Genomic DNA, 10,400 nt, shown 5'->3' on the forward strand with positions numbered 1-10,400 from the left:
ATATAGATGAGTATGAGACCAGACCTTGGTTGATGGTGAGGAGGCTATCCCAGGAGGCACGTAGGTGCCACCACCTTTGCCCTATGCACTTGGTCTGTTGGGGAAGGTAAGAGCATAGCACCACAGGGGTAACTCTTTTTCTCCAGACTAAGACAAAGATCTCAAAAATTTTTATGCTCATGTGCAGGGCATACACATACCACAGATTACTAAAAGCCCAAATGGTTTTCATACAAATTGTCTGAATTTTGCCATAAACATTAATTACTGACCTGGATTTTTTCAAGAATAAATTTCATAGAAAATAAACTGATATATTACTGAAAAAAAATTAAGATATCAATTTTGCAAATTAAAATACATTAATGTGATATCGATTTTTACATACATACATACATATACCAAGGCTTTTTCCCCCTTACAAGGGAGGTAGCCAAAAAGGGAAAGGCATAAAATCATTTCCACCCATTCCATCCCTGAATACACTCCACGCCCCTCCACCCTCCCTCTTATCTTAGCACCTCCTGGATGATGGGTCATCCCTGCACCTTGTCCACTGCCCTGGGTCCGAAGCAGTGTCGCAAGACACAGCACATCTACAGCATGGCCACTTCATTAAATCGGCGACCCCCCCTCTCCGTCCCCCCATTGCATAAAAGGAGAAGACGGGGAGAAATCTCTTCGGGCTGCGTCAAATTTTGCTCACATATACTACCTCACCCCCCATTCCCTCACCCATTCCACATCATGCATCACAACATCATCCATATACAACCATTCTCCATTTACCCTTGTCTTCTGTCCTCTCCTATCCTTCCTCAACAGACATTCCCTCTTACCCAAAGTCCCTTCACCCCAACCATCCATCTCATCCTAGGTCGCCCCCTCATGTTCACTCCCTCCACATCTGCCTTCCATACTTCTTTTACTAGTCTTTCTTCACTCATTCTTTCCATGTGTCCAAACCATCCTAATACTCTTTCATCAACCCTATTTCCCAACTCCCTTTCCACCCCTGTTCTCCTCCTCACCTCCTCATTTCTCACTTTATCTAGCCTAGCAACCCCCATCATACTTCTCAGACACCTCATCTCAAACACATTCGAACTCCTTCTCTCCTCCTCTCTTATGTTTCATGTCTCTGCCCCATACAGTGCTGTTAGCACAATCACTCCTTCATACAATCTCCTCTTAGCTTCCATTCCCAAATGTCTATTTCTCATTACACTTTTTAATCCACCAAGGCATTAACTTGCTTCTCTCAATCTACATTCTACCTCCACTCCACCTTTTCCTGCCACATTCACATCCAAGTATCTAAAAACCATCCACTTCCTACAGTCGCTCTCCCTTAATGCTCACTTCCAGTCTGCTGCCACTTGTAAATCTCATCACCTTACTTTTATCCACATTTATCTTCAACTTTCTTCTATCACACACTCTCCCAAACTCTGTCACCAACTTCCTGGAACTGCAGCGTCTACGTCGTGGGACCACCCCCCGACCCCAAGAGTTGGGAGCCAAACGGCGGCAACCAGCCCTGGCCACTGGCTTTATGCAGGTGGCACCGATCCCCAAGAGGAGCTACGACTGCCTTGGGGAGTACCACAATCCTTTTTCTCAACAAGCAATGTTACATTTTTTCAGCAACAAGGGGTGATTCTCCGGCGATCACACCTCTTCTTCTACATTTAGCCGGAGATGTAGAGAGCAATCCTGGGCCCACCACAAAATACACATGCCCAACATACTCTAAACCCATTACCTCGAGCAGACAGACAAAGGGCTCAGCTCAGTGCAATTTGTACAAAAACTGGGCCCACCTCACTTGTACAACACTTGCTGACACAAACCAATACACAAACACTTGGACATGTTCTACCTGCCCTCCAGTAACCCCACTCCCACCTCCCCAACCACAGCCAGCACCCTTACCCACTCCCAATTTCCCTTTGCCCTTATCCCCAATCAGTATTCCCCTTCCTTTATCCCCAAACTCTTCTTTCCCTACCCTCTAACTCAGATCCTATACCTTCCTCATTAACACCCCAACCTCAACCCCAAACGACAACCTACAACACATACAGAACACACAACATCAACATATTACAACACAACATTGACGGTATTAACATGAAAAAACATGAACTCGAACACTTTCTTAAACAACACAACATACACATTGCAATTATACAAGAAACAAAACTAAGACACTCACACAAAACACCATCATTTCATAATTACACCACCATCAGACAAGACCAGACCGACGGCAATGGCAGTGGACTCATCACCCTGATCCACCACTCCATCTGTTTTGTGGACACGAGTGCCACAACCAAAATTCTCCTCCCTACCACAGATAACACAACAGAAATCCAATCCATTCGAATCTGCAAAGGCATCAAATCAACACTGACGATAGTTAACATGTACATTCCCCCCCAATCATCCCCCACAGTTCCAAACACCTTCACGCCTCAATTTAGCCAACTAGCCTCAATCCCCAACCTGATCATGGGTGGTGACTTCAATGCCAAGTCATCTGCCTGGTATGTCGACAACCCTGACACAGACAGAGGGCTTGATATACAGACTCAGTTTGACTCATTGACTATCATGAACAACACATAATCATACACATATCCCACACCAAGCCCTGTACACTCCCTCCTCTCCTGATATCACCTTTTGCTCCCCCTGCCTAACCCCAACAACATCATGGAGAGTGGTCGGAACCCTTGGTTCTGACCACCTTCCAATCATCATCACCACCAAAACAAGATGCACCCCAGTTGGCCACAGACACACATACACCAATTACAAGAGAGCTAACTGGGAAGCTTTTACTGAAGAGACAGAACAACATTTTGAAACACTTAACAGTACACCAATCACAAACATAAACAATGCTGTGCACACTTTTAATACAATCATACAAAACGCAGACAAGAGATACATCCCTAGAGGCAACAGAAAATCACACAACCCCAACTTCACACCAGAAATCCAAGACCTCATCAGACGAGACACACTTAAATACAATACCCCCACACCTATCCCTCAAAACATAGCAGACCAAATACAAACACTAAACACTGTGATTGCCAATAAAATACACGAACAAAAAACACAAAATTGGCAAAACTTTATCAATACACTTGATCACAAAACAAACACCAGCAAATTGTACAAAACACTCAACAGCATTACACTATCCAACAGTAACACAACACGCTCTCATGCAGCAATAATCACAACAACAGACAATCTACCCTCAAACAGACAACAAGCAAACACACTCATAAATCATTTTGCACAGACAAGCCATCTCACTTCTCACCCTGACGACCAACGCACTATTCGACGTAAGAAAGACTTTCCCACAGACTCAGACTATACACCCTTCATAGACAGTCAGACAAAACACATAATACATAATCTCAAGCACTCATCTGCCTGTGGCCCTGATAACATAAGTAACATCCACCTAAAACACATTGGACCACAACATATACACACACTCACAAACATTGCAAACTACAGCTATTCACACAACACTATACCTGACATCTGGAAGCATGGTAAAATAATCACCATTCCAAAACCGAACAAAGACCCAACAATCCCAACATTGCACCGCCCAATCACACTTCTCTGCACCCCCTCTAAAGTCATTGAACGCCTAATACTTAAACTTGTCACACCACGTATTCCTCTTGCTGACTCACAACACAGTTTTAGATCATACACTCCACAAACACTTCTGATAAACCTCACACAAAGAGATTTAGATGGCATCAACTTAGGTAGGCCCCATCACAGAACACTTCTTATAACAGTCATTAGTAAAGCTTTTGATGTTATCCCCTGTCACAACCTTACAAACATAATATATAACATGCACAACAATACCAAAAGATGGCTGGCCAATTATCTGGCAAGTAGAAATGCCTATGTGTCATATAATGGCCAATCATCACACACTAGAAATATTAAGAATGGAGTACCACAGGGATCAGTTCTATCCTCCACACTCTTTGATCTATACATGCATGATATACCCACACCCAACACCTCAAAAATACAAATCTCTTCCTACACAAACAACATAACAATTACATGCATACACCATAATGCTGACAAAGCTGCAGAAATAATCCAGCCTTACCTTGATACATTCAACACATGGTTCATCACAAACAGACTCAAAATAGCTCCAACCAAATCTACAGCAACACTTCTCACCAATTGGACAAAATAACACAAATACATACCTCATTTCTACATCAACAACACTCTAATACCACACACAAACACACCGATACATCCATGTCTTTCAAACAACACATCACAAACATAAAAAACAAATGCACACCTAGACTAAACGCACTGAAGTCAATCGCTGGAACAACATTTGGACAAAACAAAGACACTAATACAACAATATACAAACAATGCATACCCCGCCACACGCCATCTGGTGTTTACATTTCAAATTACTGTAACTTGGTATCGTTCACCTCGGATACGTGGCAGTTTTTCAGTTTTTCGGGCAGCCAAATATTATTTTTGAAAATAATATTTAGCTGCCCAGCTGCTTCAAAAAGTTTGGATAAACCAAAATCCAGATATCGCTTGTTTGCGAAAACGTCGTCATAACTTAAAATATCAAATTTTTCAGGAGAGCCATTTTAAAGTTTCAAAACGCTCTCAAACACCATAGGTGGAACATTTTTTGGAGCATCAAATACGCCTCTAAAGTTTATAGAAGTTGAAACAATCATAATCTTTACTAAGTCTAAAATATTTGTTGGAACAAGTTGGAACGTGTAAGGTTATGTCGTTGGGACATTTAGCACTCCCTAGCGGTCAATTTTTGAGCTACAGATATGACACTGTTACCAAAAAAATCCGTGTTTGAAGATGAATATGTCTGTATAGATAACTCAAAAATTCAGTTTTTTGAGTTATGACGACGTTTTCGCAAACAAGCGATATGTGAAGGCCGGGTAAATGAGGTTTGAGTGTATACATTTTTCTTGGTGGAAATCAATAAATGAACCGTGCTGCAATGACTGCCTTAGATGTCATAATTTTGATAGATGTGGAGGTCGAAGAAATTAAAGTATGATAACTTTGTTTAATCTAGCCTACCTTACCTAACCTCCATTTAGTAATGTGGCACCAGTAAGTCTAGAGGCCATCAGGATTGTCACTGTAGTCAGGGATCTTGATGGCTAGTTTTGGCATCTGATTGAACTGTGGACTATAGAAGAGTTCCATTGCTTGAAGAAAAGCATGAAACTCAGCTCAGTAGTACGGTTTTAAAAATATGTAGTGGTGCCACCACTTGGAATGGGAGAATTGACACTGATGGAACTTGACAGACATCATGGCATCTCGACCTTATCATTGCAGCTTCATTCAGAGGTGTATTTGTTTTTAGCAATTTTTTTTTTCCACCAAGAAAAATGTCTATTATATTGATGTATTAAAATTTACGAAAACATGATTTAATTTTCTCTTGCTACAGTGTAGGTATCCACTTCTAAAAAAAAAATCCCTTAATATTTATTCTTTTATTGCTATATTGCTTAAGAGAGCACTTAAGACTTGTTCAAATAGATACCTTAAAAAAAATCTGTATGCATATTAGGAAAATAGAGTATTTTTTTTTCTAAAGTGCACACCTCTGTGATATAGCATTAGAATATTAATTATTAATTTTGTAAATGTAATATATATTTTTCTTGGCAGAGATCAATAACAGAAAACCCTGCTAAATGCAAATATACTACAAAACGAAGCTGTAAGCATAGCATCAAGACCATGTTGTCATCGGCGATATCTTATTTGATTATATTGCATAAGGCAGTACCAATCGACACCTTGACACAGCTCCATGCAATGTTGCTGCTTATGATACACTATCCAGCCAGTTACAATTAATATATAAAGGTCATGTGTAGAATTATGGGCTGGCGTATCAGCAGAGTGCGGCTTCCTTGCCTACATCATAAGCTGGTGTGGATGGGAAGCCCACCAGGTAAGAGAACCAGGTAAGAGTCCAGTCCAGTCAATGTCAGGTAGCCAATGGCTTTCACACTGTGCACAGGGTGTTCTCCATCTCCAGGTGACAGTAATAAATGCTGTTACAAAGACAATAGGGTTTCCTTCAAGCTACGCAACAACTCTATTCCCCTCAGTCCAATTGAGTAAGTAATCAGGCTGTCAGCATCCATGATGATGACAACCCAGACAATCTTTAGAATTACAGGGACCACATTACTAAGTACAGCTTATGTTACATAGATTAGGTGGGTTAGATTAGGTTAGGTTAGCATAGGTGAATTTATCATCCTTTCATTTTTTCGACCTCAGCATGTATCAAAACAAAAATGGCATATAATTCCCCTGCCACAACTTGGTTCGTTAGTAAATAGGTTTTAGCAACTTTTTTGTAATTAATTTCTGCCAAGAGAAATGCGCATTACATTGATGTATTATAATTTACAAATTTATCAATTTTTCTGTTGCAATAGCGTAGGTGTGCACTTCTAAAAATTTACCAAAAATAGTATCATACCTCAATTTTGGCTATATTTAATATTACCCTCACAATTTCACATATAAAGAGCTGACAAGTGGCAACTGCTTCCTTCCTGCTCATATAAGCTGATGTGTCGCACACTAATACAACAAAGACAACTGTCCACATTTTTCCCCCAGGGGGACCTATGGGAAGTTCCAAGGATCATTACTGGCCACTGTAGCTGTTTACAATCATTGAAACTCAATCCAACAATCATTGCTCTTCATTAGATTAAATTCCCTACAGGCCCACAACTAACTCCTAAAGTTTAGTATATGAGGAAATGACACACCAACAGCAGAACATGAAAAATCTTGGTAAGCATCTGTATTTGAGTAAGGCACTTACTTATGTTGATCTCTTCTTCACGTCAGGATATTATTGCTTTCTGTCATAGTTATCCTCAATGGAATGTCGGTCGCTGTCCTTTTGGCCAGTTCTTGCGTGGGAAGAACTGCAACTTAAGCACTTCCAATACAAATTCTGAAACCAAGTTACGGCATCTGAGGGGGCTTTAAATACTTGTAAAACACTTTGCCAATGCGCATAACACTATTGTACACAACATCGAACTGGCCTCTAGGCTACCGGGCCACTGACATGAAGTTGTAAAGTTTGTTGACACGAATAGTAATGGAAAGTATTTAACAGGGTTACAAATCTAGTGATTCATACAAAATATTATATTTTATGTAGATAATAAAGGAGGTAAAGAGGAGAGCAGATGTGAAATGGGGTAAGAGTGTTACAGAAATAAATAAAAAAAAATGTCTGGGAAGGAAATTAAGAGAGGAAGAGGAGGCGAATCGAGCAGAAAAAAAAGGTGAAAGGTACAAATGGAGAGACGATAATGGAAGAGACGACAGCAAGAGAAGAAGGGCACAGTATTTTACGGAATTGCTAAATGTGAAGGACTATGGGGGTGGGGATAGCTCCATATGGAAAGTGTTTAGACAATGACAGTGATTAATGAGGAGAAATAAGGAGAGATGAGGTGAAGGCAGTTATTAAAATGATGAGAGCAGGTGAGGCACCTGGGTTTGGGTGTCTTGCGGAGTGTCTAAAAAAGGGAAGTACAGTGATAGTGGAGTGGGTGGTGAGGTTTCTTTGATGTTTGTCTATCAGAGTGCCAAAGGACTGGAGGAGTGCCTGTATAGTGCCACTTTACAAGGGAAAAGGAGACAAGTGTGAGTGTAGCAGTTTCAAAGGGATCAGTTTGCTGAGTGTAGTTGGGGAGGCTTATGGGAGGGTTTTGATTGTGAGGATTAGGAGAGGAACAGAGGGTGTAATTGGTGAGGAATAGAGGGAGTAATTGGTGAAGAATAGTGTGGGTTTAGGACAGGTAGGGGTTGCGTGGGTCAAAATTTTGTGTCAAGGCAGATATGTGAGAAAGCTTTAGGGAAAGGCAAAGGTGTTACTTGGGCCTTTATGGATTTGGTAAAGGCTTATGACAGAGTAGACAGGGAGGCACTGTAGGAGGTATTGCAGATATATGTGATAAGAGGAGAGCTGTTAACCTCTTCAATATGAGTCAAATAATCGTGGGTAGCATCAACTGCCTGATGTACGATGATTAGATGATGCACCACAATACTTGTGTTATAGAATATAAAGTTACAGTTGTATCATTCGTTCTCTTTCACTCTGAATATTAATAACCACAGAAACTATGATCAATTCAGTTCACAGAATATGGAGGTCGCTCAGCTACAACTACAAAAATAAATATAATCAAGACGGCGACGCTGGCATTCTAATATACCCATTCGCTCTTCATGACGCCTACGTAAGGGTTTAAGAGCAGTCAAGATTTTTTTACGTGAGTAGTAGAGCCTGTATTAGAATTAAAGATGGAGAGAGTGAGTGGTTTGAGGTGAATGTGGGACTTCGCCAGGGATGTGTCATGTCGCCATGGCTGTTCATTTTATACATGGTTGGGGTGGTGCGAGAAGTAAAGGCAAGGGCAGGGCCCCGACATGGGTAAGTCCCGCCACTGGGCGAGTCAAAGAAGTGCCCCCCCCCCCCCCACTACCATCACCACCTTCCACATCTGATGGTCACTACCATGACTCACATGTAATATTCATCCACAAAACATCATTCATACACACAACTCGTGATAAATAAGTCATGCATTAAAAGTACATTAAGGGGGAATCTGCTTTACCTTCTTTTCACCAAAAGTGCCTACCCCCCCCCACACACATTCATAAAACGTACCACCCCAGGGCTTCCCCCCCCCCTGCCCCTTCGAGGCCTTGCGCTGGGGATTGGAGATGGTAAAGAAAACGGAGAAAAGTGCGTGATAAGCCAGTTGTTGTTTGCTGACGACAGAGTGCTTTTGGCAGGATCAGAGGAGGGTAAGGAACTTAGTGACGCAGTTTTGGAAGGTGTGCGAAAGAAGAAAGTTGAAGGTAAATATGGGTAAAAGTAAGGTGATGAGATATACAAAGGGGAGAGGATGGCAGCGAATTGGAAGTAAGTACTAAGGGAGAGAGGCTCGAGGAACTGGATGGTTTTAGATAATTGGGTGCGAATGTTCAGGATGCTTCTTGTGCGTGTGCATCTCTGCATTGTTCCTCTACCCACGCTTTCTGAGCGCTCAGTTCCATTCTTGAAGTGGTAGTGAAAACATCTGTGATTTTCATATTGTTTTCGGTCATTTTCTTGGAATTTCAGTTACTGCCTTGGTATTCGAACAGTCTTCTAGAACAAATTATATTCGAATTCTGAGGCACCATTGTAGACCTGACCCGACACCAACGCTTGGGTGACGTGACTTTGCTTGGCAGGTACGCTGCCACAAACGTGAAACCTTTAGCATCGAAGTGCACACGAGGTGCGGTTCAGTGAAGTGCCGCGGTCGTGTGCATGTGTACTTGCCTTTTGTAACTTAATTGCATATACGTACTTACTTTCGTTAATGTGCTAATGTTATATTTTATTTTAATATCTATTCCGTTATACCATTTACCAATTTATTACTGTAGCATATGTCGCTATAAACTGTAACGACATTTGTAGTTTTCCATTACCCCACGTGTGAACAAATCATCTCTGTACAGGCTTTGTGTAACAGACATAATGAGTGGAAGGGTGGTGAGGTAAACACCAGGAACAGTAGGAGTTATCGAAAACCCAGTTACTGTCGAAAGCATCCTATTGACGTTCGTATGTGAATTTTAGTGACTTTATATCCATTTATTCTATTTTGTTATTTACCAGTTTATTATTGTAACTGATAAATGAAATAGAGAGATAGTCAAAAACATGAATAATTAAACAGGGGGTGGGGTAACTTAATCCACAGACACACAAATTATAATCGTACACAAAATTGTAATATTTCTGCACGAAAACGTATGAATATCCACACCTAAGTGGAATAAAGGCAGTTAAACTGCCTTTATTCCACTTAGGTGTGGATATTCATACGTTTTCGTGCAGAAATATTACAATTTTGTGTACGATTATCATTTGTGTGTCTGTGGCTTAAGTTACCCCCCCCTGTTTAATCATTCATGTTTTTGACTATCTCTCTATTTCATCTATCAGTACGTTACCCTACAAATGAGCTGAAATAATACTGAAGTCTTTATTCATCCCAATTATTTGAATATTTACCCGTTTTTGCTGTAACAAAAATGTTCGTACGTGGAATGCAGCCCAAAATCCGAAATCCGAAATGCAGCTGTACCCATGGGTTTCGGATAAAGGGTTGTGCACCTGTACATCAACGTAATATACGTTTATTCTTGGCGGATATCAACAACGGAAAAGGTTGCTAAATGCGATTCACTAACGA

The 10,400-nt window shown here is 41.0% G+C and overlaps 1 protein-coding gene across 1 annotated transcript in view; it reads right to left on the minus strand.

Moving 5' to 3' along the window:
* Nucleotides 1–7,209, minus strand: part of LOC143031847 (dnaJ homolog subfamily C member 22-like) — a 49,289-nt gene extending 42,080 nt beyond the window's left edge. The window contains exon 1 of the mRNA XM_076196188.1: nt 6,944–7,209. The gene's annotated coding sequence lies outside the window, so the exon portion shown is untranslated. The remainder of the gene's footprint in view (nt 1–6,943) is intronic.
* Nucleotides 7,210–10,400: the final 3,191 nt, after the last annotated feature.

This window comes from Oratosquilla oratoria, chromosome 12, assembly GCF_046742065.1.
Source record: "Oratosquilla oratoria isolate Oo_2021 chromosome 12, ASM4674206v1, whole genome shotgun sequence".
NCBI classification, from domain to species: domain Eukaryota; kingdom Metazoa; phylum Arthropoda; class Malacostraca; order Stomatopoda; family Squillidae; genus Oratosquilla; species Oratosquilla oratoria.